Source organism: Hetaerina americana, unplaced genomic scaffold, assembly GCF_022747635.1.
Source record: "Hetaerina americana unplaced genomic scaffold, ioHetAmer1.1.p SCAF_10, whole genome shotgun sequence".
Classification (NCBI taxonomy): domain Eukaryota; kingdom Metazoa; phylum Arthropoda; class Insecta; order Odonata; family Calopterygidae; genus Hetaerina; species Hetaerina americana.
Genome location: NW_027286070.1, coordinates 64,661,196 through 64,687,584, shown reverse-complemented (window position 1 = coordinate 64,687,584; position 26,389 = coordinate 64,661,196). Strand labels below are relative to the sequence as shown.

The following is a 26,389-nucleotide window of genomic DNA, read 5'->3' as shown; positions in this document are numbered from 1 at the left end:
CGTCGGCCCACGGCAGGATCTGTAGTTGGGCTAACATCCGGAAGGTAGCGCTGAGGACGTTCACAGGGATTGATCGCACGCGCAAGGAAATAGTATGACGACGAGGCTCTAGTTTAGGGAAGGGGTCGTTGGAGGAGGGTTTTGGTGCTGGCCGGAGGGTGGGAGAGTGGGGTGTGCGGGGGATCGACTGGAATAAGGGGAGTCGGGTGCTTTGCGGCGAGAGGGCCGAGGTGGCGGGAGGCTGGCGGGCGACAGGAGGGGTTTCAGCCGGGGTGGATTCGGATCGTAACGTTTTTTACCCTCAGCCGTGCCTGCCCTGCTGCTCCGTGGTGGGGGCGCCTCGACCGACAGGGGGCGTTATGCCCCGTACGTGCCACCGAGAGCCCTCGTCGTCTTCTTCCTTGGCCCCGGGGGCAGAACGGGGCACTGCCGCCTTCCAAGGCGGTACGTGGGAGTAACCGGCCGGGACAGGTCATCGGAGTGCGGCCCAGTGGTCCCCAAGAAATTTCCAGGGACGTCACAGGCGGCAACTTTGTCGTGCTTGCGGTAGATCCTCCTAAATGCGCCGGGAAAGTCGGCGTCTCTCGGACATCGTTTTAAGGTAAGTCCCGCTCAATTTTTTTCATTATTGAATAAAAATTCTCATCCCCGCCTCTCAATTCCCTAGTCCCTTCCCCCCTGCTCCCTCGCATTTTCATCACACACTCCCCATCCCCTCTCATCAAACGTCCTTCTCCCTCCTCCCCCACTCTTTTTTAGAGCTCCCCTCCCCCTCCCGCAGCTGTGCATCCCTCTTTGACCCCCACCTCTACTTTGCTCGCGTATCCCCTCGCCTTCCCGCGTCTGAAGCATGGAGTGATGGGAGGTACAGTGAGGGCATCCTTCGCTGGTTTCTCCCTTATGCTTGTTTAGAGGGGGATTGATTATGGATCTCCCACGTAGCGCGTTCGTATGTACTTGACGTACTTGGGCACGTGTGTGTGTGTTCCCTACTGACGGATCCCCCGTCTGTAACCCTCGACCCTGGGATCGTTCTTCGTGTGCTCCGCTCGAGTCAGTGAGTGTCAAGCCCCGCGATGGTTTCAAGCTGGACGACAAGGATAGGAAAAAAGAGGAAAGGGTGATGAAAATGCTGAGGGAGATAGAAAAAAGAGTGCTCCCGTTTCGGGATCTCTTGCTACCTCGCATCAAATTTTGTTATTGGAGATAAGGAGTCAGCCACCAGTGAGTTCTCTTTCGTGCGCGAATTAAAGGAACGAGAGAGCGAAACGAGCCTTCAAGAGTGGAATGTTATTGATGTAGCAATATGTTTTTTTTTTAATTTGAGCTGACATGTCCGAGGCCATCATCCACTCGCTCTGAGAGAGAAAACAATCAAACGAGCTTCCAATCGTCACGGATGGGAATCCCAGTCGTGATCTTTGAGTTGGCTGGCGAGCACGTTGCCCTCCGATGAAATGCTCTCGTTTCCCCACTGCATAAGAAGGGGTGAAAGAGAGAGTTTTGGGGAAAGTGGGGAGCGCGCATGTGTGTGTTCCTGGCCTAACCGTGTGCTCTATGGCAACGGTCGTCCCATCGTAGGTCTGGCTGGCTCGCTGCCTGCCAGGCTACCCCAAGCATCCCGCTCTTCTCGGACCAGTTTCACGCGGAGAACCCCACTCAACCATCCCTCCCTCACGACTTCTTTTTCACCCCAGTACCCTCGTCCGCTCCTTTCCCTCGCCTCTCCCGTGTGACCCTCCTCTCCCAAAATTCTCCTCTTCTCTCGTAAGGCATAACCTTCCCCTCCCCTTTTGAGTGGTTGATGAAGGATGTGCGTAGGGTGGGTGGTTCGGTCTTGGGGAATCGGGGATGGTAAAAGGAGGGGTGAAGAGATGAGTTTTACGGAAGGGAGGGGATCGGTTGATGGCTCAAAGAGGAACGGATTGATGCGCGAGGGGGTTGGGGAGGGCAGCACATTGATTGAGGAGGGACTTGAGGCTTCCATTTCGTCTTCCATCACTCACTTAGTCATACTCCCACCTATCTTCTCTCGTTGCCCCATCCACTCACTCTCTCTCTTTCTTACTCGCCACCTCCCTTTTCTCATTTCTCTCTCTTTCTCTCCTTCCCTCACTCTCTTTCGTCTAATCAATGAGAGGTTGTGCGGCCGTAAAAGCGGAGGGAGGGATGGGGGAGGAGGGTTGGGTGTAGGGAGGGAGATAAAGAGAGAGAGAGGTTCGCCAAACACTAGGTGGCTCGGGACGAGTTATAAGGGTGTTATGTGGTGTAGGGTGCAAGAGAAGGGATCCAAATTCGTATCCCTCGAAGGAGCAGGAGGAGAGAGAGAGGAGAGAGAGTGACCCTGGATTCCTATCCCTAGGCCCGGCCGTGCGGTAGTTTATTTACATAACGGTGGCGTTGCCGTCGTGGTTTTAGAGCGCTCACTACTCTTTGTTTGCGCTTATAAGGCTTCCCTCTTTCAAGTGCCTTTTCCTCTGTCTTTCTCGCTCTCAAGTGTTAGGACTGTGCACGTATTTTTTCTGTCATCTTGCTCTTGTTTCATCCTCGTTCTAGTGTCAAAGGATAAGGTCTGAAGAGCACTTTGCGAGGAAATGACTGAATTCTCGTGTCACTCGTAACCCTTAGCTTTCGATTTATGGTATAACCTTTTGTGGTTTGTGGTCGTTCTAGAGGACGAGGAAACATATGATTGGAATATCGCCATCGCTCGTTTTTGCAGTAGTGAGAGAATGTGGCGGTGCTCATATTTAAAAAAAGCTTGCAGCTTCATATTGAGTTAAAGTGAAAAGCGGCGAAGAAAGTTATTGCGTATTTCGGTGAATGCTAGCCACAGTATGTACTCGTATTTAATTTCAGTCTAGAAGGTGAAATTCTCGTGGTCCTAACCCTCGCTGTACTGAAAGATACGGAGAACGACTGTAGTCCAAGGTTTATTTTAATTTCTGGTAGTTCATTAATCGCTAAAAATGCAAGAAAACCGCAAACCAATTATCCACCCGGTTTGAGGTTTCCATAGCGTACAAGTGAACTTTAATTGGAACTATTTTGTTTTATCTCGTGAGCTCGTGTCCGGGATAGGTGAAAAGGCATTCCTTTGAGGACATGAAGTCGAAACACTGGAGACTTATGTTGTGTTAAGGTCATCGCTGAAATGTCCGCGATCGAGGTTTTACGGTCTCTCTTTTTGTTATGAATAGTTTCTGTATTCGTTTCCCTCATCCCCAAAGAAAAACCACATTAAATCCAAGGTTCAGTTCTTAATGTTTGTACGCACATGCAACTTATCTCTAAAGCCAGCATTTTTGATTCAACATTTACAATATGTAATCGCCACAACTCAGATCCTACAGTTCTTTCACCCCCTAAGTGTTCATTGGTTTTTTGGAATTCATATCTTGTTTTATGATATCAAACACTTAATTTTTCCTTGTATTTACATGCATATCATATACAAATACAAAATTATGTGTTGGTGTTGCAGTTGCTTGTTTTTATGGATTATTACTCATTACTATTGCTTTTTTCTTTGATTTAATCTTTAAAATCTACAAACTATTTTCCATTATTTTAATAATAAGCAATGAGTAATGTCGTTACAATTCATGAAAATGGTTCTAAGAATATTTTCATTTTAGTCATTTATTTGTATCTAACAGAAGCCATACGTAACGGTAATACAAAGTTTGTGCTGTTATTTAGAGTTTGTGTTTTGTCAATCATCATATGATTTGGTGATAGTGAGCGTTTGTAATAAATTAGGCAAGTATTGGACGTGAGTACCAAAAAATTCAATGTCATGCCGTTAAATTCACATTTTTCCTGCCCATTATAGTGTTTTATCTCAATGTTTGTTCAGCTAGAATCCCGATGCTAATAAAGTTTACCTTTGATGATGCTGCGTAATTGTTTGTCGCATTTTCCTCAATGGCGTGCCGTAATAGCTCCTCGTATGCCCGCTGACATACTTGTTAGTATCATTCCTCACTCACTTGGTGCCTCTTGGTGTTAACACACAGTTTTCATTAGTTACCACACACATTATATATAACATTTCACCTTCCATAAAATGTTCCTTGACTTCTCCAATAATATAATTTTCCATTCCTTATAAATTCAATGGAAGCGACCACGGACTGGTGGATGGGACTTCAATGCAACAATTTCTAAGTGTAAAAAATCATTCACCTTGCCTGGGATTCGAACCCGGATCCCTCGATGTCAGGCCGATTGCTTTGGCCAGTTAAGCTATCGTAGTGTCGTCTTCAATTCTGAAATTTTGAGGACGAATATCAAGAGGACGCCTTGATAACTTAATTAGCTAAAGCACTAGGCCGGACATCGAGGGATCCCGGTTCGAATCCCGGTCAAGGTGAATGCTTTTTACACTTTGAAATTGTTGCATTGAAATACATATTAGCGGATGACTCCGTTAAAAGTTACTGTTGTGGTATCTCCCGCAGTTTCTTGGAATTTGTCAAAGGTGGATGGAATTGAGTCATACAAATGTGTTTGAAATCAGTCCACCCTTGCCCTCTCATCTATATCGCTGGACGATTCTTGGATATTTAGTAACTTAGTTCGCATTGTACAATAGTTATCCATCAGCTAGCAGCCTTTTCTTTTGATTTGCCCTTAATTTTCTAAGGCTTTATTCTGCTTGTAACTAAGAGACTGAATTATATTGGAAGAATTGATTTGTATGGCGCTATGTGTTTTAACGTTATGACAAATATTGTTTAAAATCTGAGAAATATCCCAACATTTTTCATAAATGAAACAGTTTTTTGTGTGAATAAAATTTGAATTTTTCATCGTTTTTTTGCTGAAATTCCATGAAGGTTTATTGTACTTTTTGTGAAATATTTCCGGTTGATATAAGTACGAGTACCTCAACGATCACTAATTTGAACAGGGGAAACACGAGCTTCCTTCTGAGCTGCATAGACACTTCTTGAATAACGTGTTGTGTGTTGCAGTTTGACCTTGAATGTTAAACGCGTTCGCCGTGAAGATATTTTTCTCATATGTTTATTGACCGATCCGGATCAGTAGTATATTACTTCCCGAGCATTTTTTCCCAAGCTCCCGATAAAGTTACTTCCATTTTAAGCTCTGTCACATTATTTATGTGGAATGCACGGTCGTAAATCGGCTCAAGCTTTTGGCGTGGTAGAATCATCAGCTCGCACGCTACATCTATGGGACTTGGTACCCTTGCTGTGTTTTGGGCACACATAAAAACTCTACGCTCCCCTCTATGGCCTGCCTAATACTAAGAAACAGATGTGGCAGCCACCAAGATGCTCCTATCAAAATGAAGGGGAGGCGCGCATTCCTGCTAGCCACATCTGCCTCAGCCTTCCGAGGCACCATCACCTCGTGGCCAAAGTGGTCGTCGGGTGAAAGTTGAGGGTCGGGTTATTGCTATTTCCCAAGCATTCTCTTGTTCGTAAACCGATTTTCGGGCACCCTCGTTATTGTGTTAATTTCTTATTACAAATCCTGGGAAATTAAACTACGATCTAGATGAAGTGAATCCTTGTAGAGTGAGTTACGTGTGTGAGAGGAAAATTTTGAACGAAATTACATCTTTGTTGCCCCTGCGTTCCATTCCGATGTTGTTGGGATTGCATCTTTATGCCTCTTGGAGATTATTTTGAAAGGGAGTCGGGGGGATAAAGAGAACCGTAATCCTTTCCTTTTAATTATACATGGAAAGTTAATATTTTCCAATTTTGACAGAAGTCATGAGTGATGAGCGCATTTCTTTCCCCTCCGCTTTTCACCCATCCGACATATTCCTCTTTTTCTCAACCATTATTGTTATTTCTTTACCGCGCTTACTCTACGATATTCATATCATTTATGTCAACCTCACGTGGACATTTTTTGTTTTTTTCCGTCTTGATCGAAATAAACTCAATGGGAGTAATTATTTCCGTTCGTCACGGTCAGAGTTGAAGCTGACACCAGGACAGGATTCATCTTCACTCACTCCATGTTGATCGTTCTTCTGTCCCTTCCGTTAACTCGTTGAAATCCCTCACCATCATTAGATCCGTCATCAATGTAACTTCTTCTTCCTCTCTATATCTCTCTGCCCCAACGTTTCCTTTTATCATTCTTTTTTCAGTTTTTCCTCTCTGAAAATGTGCGCAATCCAGTTTTATTTCCTCTCTCTCTCTCGGCTCTCATAAAACCTCTTTCATTTATTCTCTCTAAAAATTTATTTTTCACATTTAAAATTTATGTAATGCTTTTAATTTTTCGCTACAGTCAAATTTCAAAAGTTTAATGACATTTATCCTACTTTCTTTCTGATCTCCCTCGTTTCTGAGCCGTAAACTATAGTATTTAGCTAATCTTTTCCTCTGCTTCATCTCAATTCTTTCGGCCATTAGTTGGGATTTGGAAGATCGATGGGAAATTATTTAATGGGGGATTTAAATCTCTGTCCGCAGAGACACAAGAGAAATTTTACTAAAACTTGGAAAAATTTCTCTGGAGAAATAGAAAAGCTGCATCTGAAGATGAGAATGATAGATTCCTTTAGATGGAAAATGATTGCATCTCCATAGTGGAGGGGAGCGAGGGAAATGTATAGCGCCTACGTGCGCCGCCTGTATGTGTGTGCCTTTTCTATTTCTGGTGGAGGGGCAGTTTTCGAGCGAAGGCGACCAGAACAGTGTGGCGTTTGGAAGATTTACGTTAACGATTAAGGTGCGCATTATTTAGACATTTTGGCCCCGTGGTTGTCTCATTATGTTTAATCATTTCCATTTCACGTGAATCAGCTCCTTTTGTGGTCTTTATTATACCTGCAACGCTCTAAAAAATAAAGTTTTCACCAAAGGCAATGTTTTTTTTTCACGCTTGCTGGAAAATCTTCTTGGCATCGCAGAAATTAATTAATTCGGACATCCAACTATTGATTTTGGATTTAATGTTCTGGCTCAACCGACGCTTTGTTTAAAATAATGACTTTTATCCGTTAGTGCCAAAGAACTCTTTCCATTCCATGGGAAAAATTATTCATTTCACAACATTTGGTTTCCGAGTATTCCGTCAGCAATAGGTGCGATTAAAATTTATTTTTTATTCATATTTTGTAAAATAAATTAATTTTGTGGAAATCAATAAAATTTTATCAATGCTAATAAACTATTTATCGCCTGTTACGCTGCCGAACTTGAACTAGGAGAAGGGAATAAACGTGTAAGATGGACGACCATCTGATACATAATTATTCACAGACACATAATTAGACAAGTTAAATAAGACACAAATTTGGAAGGTCAAAATGAAAAAGAATATTTGAACATTAAAGCAAATTAGGCTCTAGTAGTATTAATAGTCAAGAAGAAATTCGCACCAAATCCTGCCGGCAGCGTAAAGTGATAATTATTCTTTCATACATTGAGAGTCAATTTAGAATATAAATAAATCGGTCCTTAAGCTTTAAATGTATTGGTCGAGCGTTTAGCTGAATACAGTAGAAATTATTTTTAATTCCATATATCTTCGACCTAAAAGAATTTGTCACGGAGGACCTATGGAAATATGTCATATATCACAGATAAAATATTGGAGTATTTGTATATTTAATGAATAGTTTATTAGAATGAACCATAGGTCTAAATTTACATGTTTACATGTTTTATTGAATTTTTTCTTTTCGTGGGTTTTGAGAATTGATCATTGAAGCTGCCTGAACTCTGGAAGGAGAGCACCAGCGACTCTGCGCAAATTGTTTTCTCTTTACGAGCCCGCGTTCGGACTCATTCTAGTCTTTCCCAAAATGAGAAGAATAAAAATGGGAAAACATTATTGCAGATGTAAGTCAAAATTGCTAAAAGTCTTCATAACGGCACCCTTATGTATCGACACACCAATGCAAGTGTCTCCGCCAGTTGTGGTATATTTCATGTAAGGCATCAACAGGAACCTCGTTCAGGCACCTCGTCACGACCTCTTTGATATAATCTAGTGGTACAAAATGGTAACCAAAGGGGTTGTACTTGGGTCTTACTCGAAGACCCGTTTCTCGTCACCAGTAACCACCTCCTCTTAAAAATTCGGGTCACTTTCACCGTGGTCCAAGAAGTTCAAGGCAAAATTGTCACATAAGCAGTCTTCTGACAGCACTTTGGAGACCACCTTGGTACATCTTTCTCATGGCTAAATCTTCTGTAAGAATGCAATGCACTGAATTGCCTGAATATTGCACTCTTCTGCTAACATCCTGACACTGGGGGGTTAATCAGAAGTGAGTATGTATCTCACGTTTTGCACATTTTCATCACATTATGTTTTTGATGGATGCCCAGGGTATTCTTCATAGTTTCACGAAGTCATCAACCTCCTCGTTACCCTCCCAGAACATTCTGTGCCTGCAGAAAACCATCACTGGGACATAACTCTATCTCTATAAGCATAGTTAACCCTGTTTATAGTCTCCGAACCCAATTTTCCAAGCTTAATGCACAATTGTATCTCATATTATTGCCCTATGGAAAGTGGTATCGTGGATTCGTGAAGTGACCGTCGAGCAGGGGTCCAGTCTAGCAGTAATCCGCACAGTGTAAATGCCCACAGTTTACTAGCGTGGGTCGCGTTGCTTTCCCAAGATCTCCCATTACCTTTCCCATCACAAATAACCCCACTTCAGCCATCTGCATTGGTGGCAAAAAATCATTCTATTTATTTTTGGGAGATACCCTGCATATGCCTGTTTCACCAGTCGTCCGCAATACAGCCTTTCGTTACTACGTCACTGAAAGCCCAGATTTCAATCATGATTAACTATCTTAAAATTCAATAGTCCTATTAGTGATGCTGTTTTTATTCGAAGTCAATAATTGAAACGCGTTTTGAGACATTAAAATGTAATTTATCATTTGGCATACGTGCGCAATTTGAAATGATGAGGAGCTGTATAGTAAATACATACTTCTCTGTGAAAATAAAAATTAACACATGAAGTAAATTGTTTTATTTCACTTTTAAATATCTTACACCATCACTGGAGCGCAATTGAAGCCGTCTCAAATACTCCTATGATAGAGTGTCTTAGAAATAATTGGCACACTCCGCATTTTGTCTCTTAAAAATTAATACTCTAGTTTCTAAATCGTATGGTTAATTTTTACTCATCAGAAGTGAATATTTACCTTTGAACGTGAAAATTGATATCCATATGGAATAGTTTATCGCTTTGAAAGCGAGTTATTTTTCACTCTACTGGACGAAGCTAGTTTTCCCTCCAGTGCTCTTGAAATTACTCCCAACGCCTCGGCGGATGTGAACGAGTACTCGGCAATAGAGCGGATGATCTTATTCTCTCCAGTGCTCTTCGTGAAAAGATTTCTGAAGGCATAAGGAATCTGAAGAGTGATGTGCTGCCGCCCTGCATTCTTACCTATCCAATGGCAATTCTCTTTTAGCGCTTGCTGCTCACCCGTCATACATCTCTCTTAATTATATCACTGTATTTATCCCGTCAAGGCTTCTTCGTGGGCCCTTCAAATCCGTTCTGCTCCAAAAAAGTCTATTGTATTCATTCAGCGCACAATCGATCCATCTGGTTCTACATTGACGTATACGGCCACACGTGACCTTTTTCCTCTTAGCCTTTCTGAACACTCCTTTCCTATTTTCTCCAATAATTTTATATTCTACATTTGCCTAGAGAACGAGATTCAAAAGTGACTCTACCCTTCCATTCATTTTTTTCATTGGTGAAATCATTGATTGTCTCTCTTATCTAAAATTTCAGTATTATTTAACGGCAAATAACTAAGTAATGTAACGTGTGCGCGGAGGAAATGGCAAAAGGCAAACTGCAAATAGGAATGAAAGTTAGCGGGGAATTAATAAAATTAATTAGGTTTGCGGATGATGGAGTTTTAGTTACCCAGTGTTACAAGGGGTTCCAATTATTTGTGAGAGCATAAGATATTCAGTGTCGTATATATAGGATGAAAATCAATGTGAATAAAAAAAAGGTTATGAAGTATTTGAAATATAGGAGAGTCAAGTTAAACGTTAAAATATATGGGCAAAAACTAGAGGACGTGAAGCAGTTTACGCAGATTGGAATTGTCTTGGACCAAGATGGTTACAGTAGTAAGGATATAAGAAGAAGAATTGGATAAGGTAAAGAAGCTTTCACAAAGAGGAGTGGATGGTCACAGAAATATGATCAATGAAACATGGTGATAGGCGCAAATTTGGATTTTTTTAGAGATGTGGGTGTGGAGCAGGATGGAAAAGATGAAATTTACAATAAGGGAAACAAATTAAGTACTAAGCATGGCGGTGAAGAAAAGAGGATTGTAGGGAGGAATCCAAAAGAGGCAGGAAAGAGAATGGGGGATATCTTGATTGAATGTTGCAGATATAAGACGTTAGGTAAGGTGTAGGAAGAGGATAAGACTGTTGAACGGAATAGAGGGAGGATGGAAGTATGTAAAGAGGGGTTTATTGTAATGCCAGTGTGTTTCGTTTGTGGAGGCAAATATGTCTCGCTATCCAGTCTGTGTCCAACCAAAACCTACTAAATCGGTAGATTGCCGCATAATAATAATAAATTGATATAAATTCAATGGCCCATTTTTTATTCCTAAGTGCTACCCTCGAATATGTCCATGTATTGCTTGCTTGTTCATAAAACTACCTCCTTAAAGTATCAAAGTTTTCCCTTAATCATTAGCTACTTCGCTTGTGCTCTTATGCACTTAAGGTTGCACTTATGCACTTAAAGTTCGGGGGAGTCCACACACACACGGCAAATCACTTAAGTTATGTTCCCGATCTTGATGCTGGGTGAATATTCCGATCTGGCTGGATCCAGCGCGCATCCAGCTTCCAGCATCAACCGATATCCCTTTGAAAACCGATACCCCTTTGAAAAATAACCGATAACCCTTTGAATCCTTTGATATCCCTTTGAAAAATGGCCGTGGTCACGTGGGGACCCCACGTGCTCATTATTTTTGATTAATGTGTCTTAGATGAGTTGTTTTTAGCACGAAATATGTGTTAGGAAAGTTAATTAGTTGCTGAGCCACTAGACCTTTATCAAGGCATTAATGCAGTTTTTATTCTGTGGGACAGGTCCAATATTAACAAAATCCAGACATGGTCGGGAAAATTTAAGACAATTTTTGGATTCGATGAGAAAATGAGAAAACATATGTATAATATCATATTGAAATTGTCATAAAGTACTGTAAATATCGAGTCAGTAGTCTGGATCGGATCTAAAACATTTCAACAAAGAAATAAAAGCGTAAATTAATTGCCGAGAAGTTCTAATAGTGTGTACACGAAAACAAAAAGCCCGTTACTTGCAGCTCATGCATTGAATAGGCAATAAGATGTAGTTTAGTACAAACTAGATGACAATGAAACAATAAGATACATTAATATATAAAGTAAATTATTTGAATTATCCTTATAATTATTATATCCTTAATTCCAGAACATGCTAAATTAATTAGGTCAGCATTTCGTCTATCAATAGAAAACCTAAATTTGACTATTAAAACGGGCATACTAATTCAAATTTCGAAGTTCTCCTGAAGAGCGTTCCACAGTTTTAAAGGATTCACCTCATTTAATTGAATTATGAGAATGCAATTAGTGGTCAAATAGATTATATTTACGTCGGAAGTTGGGTTTTACCAAAGATTAACCAGCTATTTTAGTACTCTATGCATTTACTCGTCCTAATTTGTTAAAATTCAATGAAAAAATTACATATTTAATGAAGTTCATAATCAAAAATAATACTCAATTATGAATTCGTAGCAGTTGGACGTTGTAAGTTCTCCGGCTTAATCATGGTAAACTCCGTATAGGTGAAGTTTTGAATATATCTTTCATTTATGTTGACTGTTTTTCATCGAGTGTGGTGACTTCGTTCTCGTAGATATTTTTTACCGAACCTCAAGGTAGACTATTGCATTTGCCTCGGAAGGAGCAGGACATGGTGTAGAAGATGGTATTCAGGGAAATGGCTGCCATTATCGTCATATGCGTGACTACGGAATCTCTGATATGTTTCTCGAGCCAAAGGCCATGGAGTGCGAAATTTGACAATGAGCATTTGTTAATTTATCCGAAGCGCAGAGATCGTCAAGTCCTTAATGCGACCCTGGAGAGTTTTCCTATCTGCAGTCTCGGTCAATTTTTTGCATGAAGAGCGCAATTTGCTTTCCCTCATCTCCTTCGACTCGGGGAAAATTTCTACAGTCACTATTTTCGCTCACGATCGTAGGGAAATTGTCTCATCCGTTATCGCCGAAGTGCAGTCGGAAGAGAGAGAGAGGGGGGGGGGGGGAAAGGGTGAGAAGAAGGCGAAAGAGAAACTTTTCGAATCTGCCGGGCGATGATTTGTGCTTCGATGGGAACACATTCAGAGCCACCCACGGCCAAGTGATTCGTCCAGGGATCACGCCCCGGCGACTCGCTTTGGAGCTGCAGGAGGTTCGAGAGAGGAGATAGAGGGAAGGAAGGAGGGGCCATTTATTGGGACAGACAGACAGCCGCACCTACATCCGTACGTGTAGCCTGCACGTACCCCACCTTCCAAGGGCTCATGTCTGGGGATTTGGATAGGGATTGGGTTGAGAGGAAGGCTGAGATTCATCTGAAGATAGATCTCAGGATGAATGGATGGAGGACGGAAGGGGCCACGCATTCATCTGACGATGGTTGAGCGTCTATGAATGATGCACCTTTCGGATGAATTTTTCCGCGAGTAATTTGATTTTTTGAATGGGAACTAAAAAATTATTTGTAATCCTTTAAACATTTTGTCTCAAATTTTGTGCGGGGGAGGTGGTCAAATCTCTTGTTTTTGTTGATTTTAATTAAATCTCTTATTTCGATACATACCGTGATTATAAATTCGTGGAAAAATAAACTGTATTACAAATTGTCCGATTTTTAGCAGTTTTTATAATGAAAAACTAATCCAGACCCATTCTCCCTCTTTCATGCAAGTATTCATGTACTCGTACTCTCGTGGCTACTCCCAGATATCATAATGTGTGTGTTTTTCCTTCAGTTGGAACCATTCCACTACCCTTATTGTTGGTACTCTTCACTTCCACTGCTTTATCTTAATCCTCAAGGTGTACTCTAATACGCATTGTCATAACTTACCGTCTCCTTTTTCTCTATCTCCCCTTTCCTATTGTCACTACTGCTTCTATAACCCCTCTCTGATGTTGTGAGTTCCTCGGTTTCGACCAAATGTAAGAGTCACAAAGCCAAAATCATCTCCTTGATGTTAATATAACTGTCGAAAAAATAGCCGGTTCAATATACATCGTTAGAAATAAAATTTAATAAGTTATGTTGTACGTTGAATGATGAATATCAATAATGGTCAAAGAGTGACCATAGTGAGTATTCATAGGTAATTTACATGATGACAAGCCTACATGAATTCCCTCGAGAAAATATGTTTATAATTTATTATTTGTCATTACATACTTTATCCGATAGTGACTGAAAACTCAGTACTTAAATAATTTTTGTGGAATATTCACTATCACATAAAAATATTCAAGGAATTGGCCTGGCATAAGGTGACGTCAATATCATCAGTAAGAGTTTCCTCCGCTGTGCACTTAATAAATTTTATCTAAAGACGCGAAGCGCTTAAATTGAAAGGAAGGGTTTCAAGGTCAGAGCCACTCATATCAGGCCTATAATTAAATGAAGTGCCATTTCAATTTATTTAAACTAATGGAGTTAATTGTTACACACAATGCTGGTGCCATTTATTTTTATGAGATTAAGTATTTATTGAGGTGGTCCTTAAAAGAGTTTATCACGGGTCATCCTTAATTTCAAATGAAAACGTGACTGTAAGCATACGCCTTTGTAAGCACCTCACTAAAGGCTAAACACTAGGTACACTCTTTTATGTAACTTGCACCCTGCGATCTATCTGCCCCAAATAACCGTTCTTGGAGAAGTCTGCCCCCCCCCCTACCAATGTAAAAATGGAGGCAAAGCGATCACTCAAACTCCCTTCCATCACGTCGACGCCACACCACCAACGGAAAGGTTGAATGTCATTATTTTTATACCTAGCTCTTTTCGGGTTTGACTATCTTCCATACACAACGTTAGAACGCATCGCTGAAAATTAGATATAAATTGAAATTATACAGATATTTGTGCTTGATGCAATGAAATACTTTTCCAAGAATGGTTTCCTTGAGAACTTGTTACTGTAAATCTAGCTTTTAAATCATTATTACGAATAAAGATAAGAAAATTCGTATATTGACGGTCTCCATTCTGGTTCTTTTCTCGGCTTGTCTCTTTATATCTCTGTTATTCCGCACGGTGCCCTCCTCCCATTATCTGCGTGATACATTTAATCCCTGTATTTTCTCAGTTCTTTCCATTCCCTCCATTGACATAATCGCTCGCGGAGAACATTTTCCCCTGGTCTAGACTAATGAGATATCCTCTCTTTTTCTTTGTAGAGCTTTCAAAATGCCTCTTCCCTACCTTGAACTTTGCTAGACATCTTCATTTGTGATTAAAAATTCTACAAGTCCTTCATCATTCTTCTGTAATTAAACATTTTCATAGCTTCGTTGCTTCCCCCTCTCTTCACGGCTCTTGTTAAGTGTCCGTCCCTCGACAAAACGAAAGTAATTCTAAACGATGACAACGATTTGATCGCAATCGAATCCCCACGGTTGGCAGGTTTTTATTTCGACCGCGAGACACACAAGCCCTGGACCCGTGCAGGACACCCGGGCATCCGTTGATTTGACGGCGCCACTGAAAAACGAGGTGCATTTAAACAAAACACACGGTGCGCCGCGGGCGGGAATGCCGGCCCAGGGTCCCCAGGAAAGGGGAGAACCGTGGAGGAAGATGCAGGAATCAGGGCGGGGAGGGAAGATGGCTTTTTGGGAAATGTACGAGTGGGGAGGGAACACCGTGGCGAGGAGGTGGGGAGTGGGAGGTTGGAGGCGGGAGAGCGCCGCGCCGGGACTCTTAAGGGCGAGAGTGCGGGGGAGGCGGGGGAGGGGGGATGGGTGGGGGGGGGGGGCTGGATAGCGATCGAAACGCAGTGAGAGGACGGCCGGGCGACGCCGGTAGTCACGCAAGCCATGCCAAGCGGCGATTCCTCAAACGCCGCCCCCTCCACCTCTCGCTGTGGGAAGTTTAGGAGGACCCCACGTCAACCCCCCGCTCTCTCTCTCTCTCCCCTTCTCACCCTTCCTCCTTCCATCTCTCTTCCTCCGACAATTTCTCTTTCTTTTATCTGAATAGCTCCTTCCATCCACCTCTTTATTCTCTCTCCCTCTCTCTATTTCTCCACGTTTTATCCCTCTCCGATTTTCTCTCTCTTCCGAATCCTACTTCCTAGCTTTCTCTCTCTCTCTCAACAAACCCACTTTTCATTTCCTTTTTCTCCATCTTTATAGCTTTCTCTCCTTCTCATTTACGCGGTCTCCGCTTCTATCTCTCTCACACTCACTCACTTTATCTCTCTCTCCCCTTTCCCTCCCTTTTCTCCAATTTTTCTCTCTAGCCATTCCTCTTGTCCTATTTTTGCGACTCATCCATGTCCTCTCTCCCTCCTCACCTTATGCCACTCCCTCACCAGCCCAACTCTTTCATGTTACTCTATAGTCCTCTCACGCCTCCCTGACCTTCTCTCTCTCTCATTCCCACTTATCCCCATCGACCCCATTCGCTTCCATCCTCTTCTTCCCAGCTCCCTTTCTCTCATTTTCCTTCTCCGTCACCCGTCTTCCTCTCGCCCCATCTCCTCTTACTTTCATCCTCTCTCTCCTTTCCCTTCGCATTCATGCCCTCTGTCCTCCTCTCCATATCACCATTTGTCATCCTCCCCTTGCCCTGCATCCCACGCTCTGACCGCTCCAGGAGGGATCGTTGGATTGCTAAATTTTTCGGGTTCCCTGCGCCCTCCGTGTGGAACGGCTCCAGCCGCCGTTTCGTTCCCCATCTCCCTCCCTCTTCATTCCAGATTCTCCAATCCTCCTCCTCCCAAACTTTCTCCCTCACCCTCCCACCGAGACCCTTCGGCCGAAAAACCCTTCCTGGGCCGTATTTGCATCTCTGTAGGGAGGGAGAAGTGGGATGGGGGGAATGGGGGGGATTGGGGGCGGTGCTTGTCGGGGAGGAAGGAGCACTCCCGTTCCCTCCTCCCTCCCTCCCTCCCGCGCAGCGCGAACTGAAACTCCTTGGGTGTCTCCTTCTTGAGAGGGCGAGGGGGGCGGTGAGAGGGGAGGTGGGCGGAGGCTAGGCGTACTGAGCAATGTCACAGTGTGTCTCCAGCATAGCATGCATGCTACAGGCAAGTAGATGTCCCTGAGCATCTCCCCTAAGCCGAACTCGTTCCCTGCACGAAAAACTTTGAATCTGGTACAGTTTTATATTCGCGTCGAAGTAGCGAGCGTCTCACCCAGATACCGCAAGCCTTCTCGTACTTAAACCGTCTCTCTCACTCGCTCTCTTTTGTAGTATTGGACGGATTCCGTTTGAATACATATATATGGATGTGTTCATTACCTGAAACTGATGTAAATTAATAATTAATTACCCTAAACCCGATATGTCATACGTAAAATGTAATGGAGGATATCTTGCAAAAACCGTCGTTGAGAGAACTCGATCACGCGGCCATTTTACTCGTATTAGCTGGAAAGAGCAATTATTACTGTTGCCTGCCTATCCCATTCGTTTATTGTCTGACTTGCAATGAGTTTCATATAGAAAATAGAAATATTCGGTAACCTTAGAGTAAAACTTCATTGTAATCAACAGAAATTTCATTTATGTGTTATGGGTGTGCTTTTAGTGAAATTGTGTTGAAAATATTTAAGGAACGGTCGCATATTTTTCGTAAATTGAGACTAAATGATTAAGAGAATAATATGACAAATTCCAAAGAAACTGCGTGAGATGCCGCAACAGTAACTTTAAACGGAGTCATCCGCTAATGTGCATTTTAATGCAACAATTTCAGAGCGTAAAAATCATTCGCCTTGACTGGGACTCGAACCCAGATCCCTCAATATCCGGTCGAGTGCTTTAGCCACTTAAGCTACCGAGGCGTCCTCTTAAACTCTGAAGAATATGTTCGTAATAAGAGAATAATATGTTCACCTGTTTTTTTGTTTCTTGTCATCATGACCCATTTTCCATGTTTAGTGTTGAAAAATAAGTTGTTACTGGTAGAAATTGACGCCGATTTTGATACACATGTTGATAGCCGTCTATTTTAAATCACATGAACGTTTTCTTCATGGAAACTTTTGAGCCGCTGAGCATATGATACGGATGTCGACCTCACCATAGCACAAGTTAATTCACTTTTTTTTTAAAAGGTAATCTACCGGTTAAGGTAGGTTTTTGGATGGACACAACTACCAAACAAATATTTTATTACTCCTAACAAAACACAAAAACCATCATCCTACTCTATATCAGGTCCCTCTTCATCTCTGAGTACTTTCTTCCTCCCTTCATCCCGTCCAACATCCCTATCCTGTTCCTTCCCTTTCCTCTTTTGCCCAACATTCTACCCTCTATCACAGTCTTCAACATCCCACTGCCGGTCAACACCCCCTTCATCCACTTTTCCTGCCTCCATAGGATTGCTCCCAACAAGCCCCTCTCTTCGCCCACCATACCAAGTACTTCCTCATTTGTTTTCTTCTCTGTCCATTTCACCTTCTCCATTCTTCTCCACACCCACATTTCAAAAGCCTCCAATCTACGTTAATCCTCCTGCTTCAATGACCACGTTTCCGCACCGTACATAGCTACGCTCCATATCAAAGTTTTTACGAGTCTTTTCTTAACATCCTTACTCAAAGCCCCGTCATCAACTCCCTCCTCCTCGTGAAAGCCTCTTTGCCTAGCGCAATTCTTCTCCTTACGTCCCTACTACTTTGACCGTGTTGGTCCAAAACACTACCGAGATACGTAAACTGTTCTACCTGCTCTATTTTTTGCCCACCTATTTTAATGGTAAGCTTGGCCTTTTTCTTTCTAGAAAATCGCATAACCTTTGTTTTATTAATATTGATTCTCATCCCATACCTGTCGCACTGAATTTCCAATTCACTCAGTAATGCTTGCAGCCCCTTGGCAGACTGACAAACTAAAGCTTGGTCATCAGCAAACCTAACTGATTTTACGAATTCCCCGCCCACTTTCATTCCTACCTCGAGTTCTTCCCATGCCTCTTTGATCATTTCCTCTGCATACAGGTTGAACAGCAACGGTGATAATGGGCAACCCTGCCTTACAACCCCTTCCTAACACTGCCCATCCTGACTCCCCGTTTCCCACCCGCACCTGAGCAGTCTGAGACATGTACAGGTTGCGGATTAGCCTCCTTTCTCTCCAATCTATTCCTATTTTCTGCAATATACTCATTAGTTTTTCCCAATTCACTCTATCAAACGCTTTTTCGAAATCTACGAAACAGGCAAATACCTCCTGGTTGTGTTCTATATTCCTCTCGATTAATAATCTCATTACTGCAATGGCATCACGCGTACCTCTCCCCTTCCTAAACCCAAACTGGTCATCCCCTAAGTAATCATTTGCCCTACTCTCTATCCTTTTGTTTATGATCCTGAGAACAACTTTAGCTGCGTGGGATATCAAACTAATTGTCCTATAGTCCTCACATGACGTGGCCTTTACCTTTTTCGGAATAGGAACTAAAACTGATGTCACAAAGTCTTCCGGCCAGATTCCCTCCTCATAAATACTACGGATCATCCCATATAGCCTCTTCCTCCCACATTTTCCTGAGCATTTTAAAAGTTCCACGGGAATGTTATCTACCCCCACGGCCTTATTTAGTTTCATCTCCCTTAATGCCCTTTCTATCTCATTGTCTAGTATGCCTGGACCTAAGCTGTCTTCCTCTACGTCATTTTCTTTTTCAATGTCTAACTTTGTTGGTCTGAGTTCTTTACGATACAGTTGCATTACAGTTACAGTTATCATAGATCTTCCTTTCTTACTTCCCGATAACGATTTAACTTTGCTGTACAGCGCACCGATTTCACCCTTCCTCTGCAGACTTTCCATATCCTCGCACTGCGTCTTCCACCATGCTTCTTTTGCTTTATTTGTTGCCCGCCTCAATGTATTGTTCCATTCTTTGTACTTCATTTTGCCTAATTCTGTATTTATATTCTTCCATTTTCGCCGCTCATCCATCTTTGTAATCATCTCATCCGTGATCCATGGTTTCCTAGTCCTTTTAGCGATAACGGTTCCAATAGTGTCTTTTGCGGCTTTAGACAACCCTTTCTTGATCATTTCCCATTTTTCTTCGATAGTACTAAGCCCTTTACCATCCTCCATGATTTTCTCTACCGCCTGTTTGTATTCCTTCCTTTTCAAACCATTTAATGCTTCTACATTCCATTTTCTAACTCGCCGCCCCTGCCTTATCTTTTTGAAACTTACGCTACATTTCATAACAACTAAATTGTGGTCTGAGTCCGCATCCGCTCCCGGAAAGCTGTGGGAATTTATCACACTATTCCTAAACCTGTGTCTAACCAGGATATAATCTAGCTGATATCTTCCTGAGTCACCTGGCATTTTCCATGTGTACCTGCGTCTTTTGTGGTGTCTAAACCAAGTGTTGGTGATGACTAACCCCTGTCTCCTGCAGAACTCAACTGCTTTCTCCCCGCGGTCATTCCTCGGGCCTAAACCGTAGTCCCCCACCTCATCACCATGTCTTCCTTCGCCTACCGTCGCATTCCAATCCCCCATCACTATCAAATGTTTCCCTGCAGGAACACACGCGATCATGTCCTCTAACTGATCGTATATCCTATCGACCTCTTCTTCCTTATGGTTGCTCGGTGGCATGTATACCTGAATAATAACTAAGTTCGTCGGTTCTGCTTTTATCTCCACTAGTAGTATTCTATCCGTTACCTGCTCTATGTTGACTACGCTTCTTCCTACCTCTTCATTTAATACTATGGCAACCCCTCGTTGGCTCTCGTCCCCACCGCTGTATATTATTCTATACTTATCACTCCAGTAATCCCCGCTATCTTTCCATCTCACCTCGCATAGACCTAAAATATCTATATTTCCCCTTTCCATCTCTCGCTTAACATTCTCCAATTTCCCTGTCCTCATCATTGTCCTAACATTCCACGTTCCTATTCTAACTAATTTGGTCTTCTTCTCCTGCGTTTTCTGTCCTGCTGCTGCTGGTTTTCCCTTGCAAGGGTTTCGTGGGATGAGGACCGCGGAAGCCTTGCCTCCCCCGCTGCCGGGCACGACACACGGCCGTTTGGGCCGAGCCCTGTAGTTGCCAGGACTCATATTCTCTCTATTGTCCATCATTTTAATTTTGGGAATGATAATCGAAATTTTTTCCTGTTGCCATCCTCAATAGTGTTTTTCACGGGATACCATCACTTACTGGCCGCCCCACTGGGGTCAGACGCCATTGCAGCCGCCTCACTGAGGCACAGACGCTGCGTGGACTACCTTTCGTCTGGCTCCTAACCTTCGACCTATCTGGCATGGGTGACCCTACCAGGAGCAATTTTTATTACTCCCGCCAGTACAGCTCTAGGGGTCATCGGAACGCACAAGCCCTTCCACCACGTCAAGGTTGTAGTCCGGGGAGGGTAATTCACTTCATATACTTTGTTTAAAGGGAGGTGGTAGTCCAGGGGTAGAGCGTTGAACTACTGACCGGAAGGTGCAGGTTTGATTCCCGGACGCGCCTCTCCCGGCACCCTCAGCTCTGAGCTCTTATATTCCGGGAAATAGAATTTCCTGGGAAACCTTAGGTGGCACAGGAAATTTCACCGTTGATTTTCACCGAAATTTCGCCGTTGGGCTTGGCATTGGATGAACTCGACCATCACATATCAAATCGACCCTCAGATTGATAAATGTGCACGTGGTTTACACTGTATATCTGCCATTGAAAGCCATATTGTGATTCCTTACAGTATTGAGATTCCGTGCAGCATATATCCAAAGCATATCCAGATGTCATCATAGTACTAAGTATGGATATAGGTACACATTTGGATACGATTTATACGCGAGTACAAGATATACCAATAATCGTAATTTGATGTTAATAAAAGTCCATTAAAAATGCACCACGGGCGATTTAGCAGGTGTGCATTAACGTGAATATCCTCAACATATTTCAGTTTCTTTAATTTCAAATTCTACTCTAGATTGGGGCAAATTCAAACCAATAAAAATTTGGAATGATACGCAAAGAGTAATTTCTATATGCTAAAATTTATTACAGAATACCATATAATAGCATGTTCTCAGTGATTATGCTCTGGTTGTTTAATAATATATATTACCCATCTGGATATATGTGTTGATTATATATAACTATGGATTTGTAATGTAAATTCATTACATATTTATGCTCATGGCTTGGACATGTGTATATTGTGGGTTGTTGTGTGTATGTATACCCATTACAGCAGCCTCTGCCATGCGGATCAAAGGCATCTCAGGATAAGTCCGCTCTTAGACATGGCGCATGCAAGAGGAAGCCCTTAATAGCATTTTTTTAAGTAGTCATTGTTTTGAATCGCTGTGCACAGGACGAGGTTCTATAGTCTCTGTTTACAGAATCTTGAGCGTTTGATGCACAAAATGTTTTGTTATGATTATGGAAAAAATTTTGTTCAATGCGTTCTCATTACTTTTTCATATCTTTGATGTTTTACGAAAGATAAAAAGCATTCCACTGTTACTCAGGCCTTTTCGCTTTTAATATTTCAAATATTTCTGGCCATATGGATATACCTAGAAAACTTTCTGAGTATCTTTGATCCTATAAGAACTGAAATGGATTGCTTATTAGAATAGGGAAATTCTTTGGGAAAGTGATCGCATATAATATTTGTTATTATTTGATTGTGTTCGAAAATGATACGCGTCTGACACGAAGCCCCTGTATCGCTATTCCAATTTATTATATTTCTCTCCTTGTTTTCAATGTGAAAGTTGTTGGATTAAAATGGAAGCACTAGGTGTATTCATAGATGAAGTGTACCCATGTACTTACCTATCGTTCATTATATAATTTTTTACTCCAGTTTGTATTTTCGTTGTTTCAGTTAGTGGAGTGAATAAATAAATAAATATTTTGTATTGCTCATCGGATAAGATATAATTAATTGCGATACGTACGTAAGAAAATGAGATTTTTAGTCGTCAACAAATAAGCGCCTTCGGACCAAAATACAGATTCAATAGTACGTACTTTTTACAGATGTTCATTGGTACGATGCGTTTCTCCGTGTAACGGCATCGGACTGAATAATCTGAGGACCTCAGGTAAAAATACTGAAATTAACACCTGCGTTGCATTGAGGAATTATTCTCTTCTGAACTATTTATGAAACAGGATTCCTGTCTCGCTTTTTAAAAATTAGGTCCTTCGGTTCCTGAGATTTGCTTTGATATTTAGCCATTGTCTTTAAATCGTTATAATTCTATCTAGCTGAATGGCTCGGTCCAAACGTGCGAGTTCCTCTTTTGTTATGAAACTGTTTGATAGAGTTTTTTCTCGCCAAGGAAAAACCATAATTCACCTAAACTACTGTTTTATCCTTTTCTCCATTGAGTCCTTAAAATTTAAATTATTTTTGGCTTCATTAAACATTCATTCATATACTGTTAAGAGGGATACATCAATCCCAGGATATCCGACATACGACGTATACTTGGGAACCGCTATTTGTTTCCTTACTATATGAACCCCTTTAAATATACATTTTTTGTTCAATTGATTGGTGGGAAGGATTGGAACTGTCCATTTAGAAACGTTTGCTCTTTAATCTATGTGCACACCATTATAAATATCACGGCAGCACTCATGTTGAAAGTACGATACGATGTGTGATGAAATCGAAAGCAGTTTGATCCTGCATTCATGTCAAAAGAGAGAGCCAATTGAAGACAGGAATAGACACAAATATATAATGCACATACATAGTAACACGTAAGGTTCGTGGTGAAATATTCACGCGAATTTTTCTTCGATTTAAATACCCCTTCTTAAAGTACCGCTCTCCGTGAATATTACACGGTCTAACTGGTTTTGAGATGATCATTATATTATTTAATTGATTCGTTGATTTTTACACGGATTTCAATAGCCTAAATTGATAGTTCCCGAAATGTGTTCTTAGACTTGACGGTGAAACGTAAAGTCACTTCAGCGACGAAATTTGCAAAGAAGGGAAATTAAACAGCTTATATGTAAGTAGGTAATGAGCTACAATAACTTTATGAATACATATAAATTTTTGTGAAAATATTGAAGGTGAATTTGAAAGTATAATGATTTATTAAGTTTCTTGACCATTGGGCTCTAAAATATGCACACATCGTCCATCGCTCTCGCGATAGATGAGATTAGTGATAAAACATAGTAGATGCATTGGAAAATGTATCTAGAAAGTCAGTTCATGGTTTTATTAGAGAATTTTTCACTTACATTGGAAGGGCTTCAGTGCAACCCAGAATGAATTGATAAAAATAAATGTACCGTCCATTTTTACCTAAAAGAATTACCTTTATTTTGGTATTCCATTGAAAATATCAATTTTTGGTTGAAATATTTTGAAAGAACTATTTTTTAAAAAGCATATTAATTTTTTGTAGTACCTCTAGTATCAGGTACGATCAGTTTTATTTACATTTGATATCTCGATTTTATGAGAGCTGTAAATTTAATTTGGTTTCTGTTTCTTAAGAATCAAAACTATTTTTTGTAAAGATATTTTATTCGTTCATAAAGTTATCTAGTCTTTTGAGAGATGCATTTAATTTAGCATCAAATATTTATTTACTTTTATTAATATATAATATTTATTTACTTATTATCAAAGAAATTATTTTTTGGTGTAAAGATATTAAGGCTGGATATTAGAATTCACTCCTTTACTAGTATTTACGAAACTTTCCACAAATGATTGGTTGTGGGTTATTGATTTGAAAATGTTCTTTACTTGAAAATAAAACTCCTGGGTTTTTGGTTTCTATGGCTGCACTTATCGTTTCGGTATATCTTAAATGTTATATCTACGTTAAAGACTTTCACATTCATAATTCTTTTATTCTTAAAGATATAATTTTCCTCGAGCCATACTCCTGGTAGGAGAATGACACTGTTCTTATGTTTGAGGAAAAGATCAGTCTATAGTTTCGGAATAACATAGCTCTCTTATTTCCTCCCCACGCCACCTCTTCTCTCCCTCTCCTTTCCTCTTTCTCTTTCTCCGAGAGTGGTTCCCACTTTGATTCTCGCAGCTATTATTTACCCTTACGGGACTAAAGCTGCAGTATCCGCGACTCTCAACAATAAGTGTTAATCTACTGTCATTCTAAAGATATTGCCTGATATTTACACAATTGAACTGAACTTTTAAGCTTTTTATTAATGTAGAGATTTGGACGTTGTTGCTGTTGGTAACCATATTGAGGGTACGGCTGAAAAGTAATGCACACGTGATTGTAGGCCACAAACAAAAACAAATATCAAGATCGAGCAAAAAGTGCATTGAAGTACAATTTTTATGATTCAAAATCCAATATTTATTTTACAGGATAGTCACCGTTAAGGGTAACATATTTCTCCTAACGTGTAACAAATTTTTTCATTCCGTCACTGAAAAACTCTTCCGACTTTTCTCGAATCCAGGATTTGACTGACAGCTGACTTCACCTAATCTTCCAAGTTGTAATGATTACCCTCGAGGTTTCTCTTGAGTTGAGGAAAAAAATTCAAATCGAAAGGCGCAAGATCGGGGGATAAGGAAGGTGTGGAATCGGTTCGAATTTCAGGTATCGCAGAGCCTCTCCAGTTGCGTGCGAGGTGTGTGGACGAGCGTAGTCATGTTGCTAGATTATTCTACATCTACTTAATACCCCGCAAGCCGCCGCAAGGGCGTGTGGCGGGGGGTGTTAGGACACCACCCGTAATTTAGAAAAGAAAGAGAAAAAAAAACCGCATGCAATAACCACAAAATCATATATCCAAAAAAAAAAAACTTGGCATAAATTCATGCATGAACACTTACACCCCACACACATGCAAACACTCAATCTACACCTTACATACACATGCACCTGAAAGTATACCTAACATCTCTATAGTGTTTAATTTTGTTCCGACTGGTAAATTCAACGTTTTTAATATTTCTAAAGTGACTTCGGTTTCTTACTATTATGATTTCTGGTTGTTCGGGGAAAGAATGAGTATTTGTACCTATCTGTCCTGGAATCTATCTCCCTTCTTATTGGCGCCAGGCTGCCTTTAACACGACAAACCTCTTCCTTGTATAATCCAATATGGTTTGCAATACGCTTTCGAGTGATTCGCCGGTCATTTTGAATCAAATTTTCGACGAGTTTGCGATGTTTATCGTCTGAGGCAGTGTTCGAACGTCCGCTGCGTGGTTTATCAACATTTATGGCTTTTCCAGGCTCGCAACCACGAAATTTTACTACCCATAGATTTATAGTGGACCTATCAACAGCATCGTCACCATAAACAGCATTTAAACGACGACGAATCTCAGTAGGAGTCACTTTTTAAGTCACGCTGTTTAACTTGCGTTGACGCAGCACTAGAACATGTCTCCATACTTCCGCTTCTCAAAATACACTGGATGAATGAAACGACCTGAAACCTGCGCATGCGTTTTTAGGGGAAATGTTACTTCCACATGCCACCAGTATTGCTTCTGAAGGTCATTCTGTTTGTGGTCTACAAGTATGTGTTCATTAGTTTTCATCCTACCCTCGTATCTAGGAAGTTGTAAAGTTTTATTTATCACGAATCGCCGTAAAATTGACGTCATGTTTTAAAGTGTTGTAGATCTATTTCTGGGTGTTTATATACGTATTTTTTCGAAGCAAATTAGTCAATTTGGTGTCACAAAATTACTTGCATTGGCGCGTATGGAGAAGGATATCGTCTCTGGCCTCTGTAGATAACCAGAGGTAAAAGTTGCTTTACAGCATTAATAAATTAGCATTTGATCCAATGTAAAGGATTGCAATCAAAAAAATGTTTGCCTGCAAACTTTCTGACATTGCAATTGTTTAAAGGTAGCTCAGCAATGATCACAAACGTAACAAGTTTTACACGAGAGTGACTCAGTTAAAATAAACATAAGAGTCAGTGGGAATCCGTGTCTATAAATTGTTTGTGCAAATTTGAATAACTTATGTTAATCTCGTGGTTCATGATTTTTTTAATTCTCACCTATTTGGGCACGCCTTCGTCTCGTCCCACTGGATATCCATTGCTCAGTGTATATTA

General features: G+C 41.2%; 1 protein-coding gene across 3 annotated transcripts in view; it reads left to right on the top strand.

Moving 5' to 3' along the window:
- The window catches only part of RSG7 (Regulator of G-protein signaling 7), a 240,943-nt gene that overhangs the window by 1,014 nt on the left and 213,540 nt on the right, over positions 1-26,389 (top strand). For 2 of the 3 annotated variants that reach the window (XM_071598765.1, XM_071598763.1), the window contains exon 1: positions 207-601. The gene's annotated coding sequence lies outside the window, so the exon portion shown is untranslated. Of the gene's footprint in view, positions 1-206; positions 602-26,389 lie in introns of those variants that run through there. The other variant, XM_071598764.1, reaches the window with a different exon arrangement.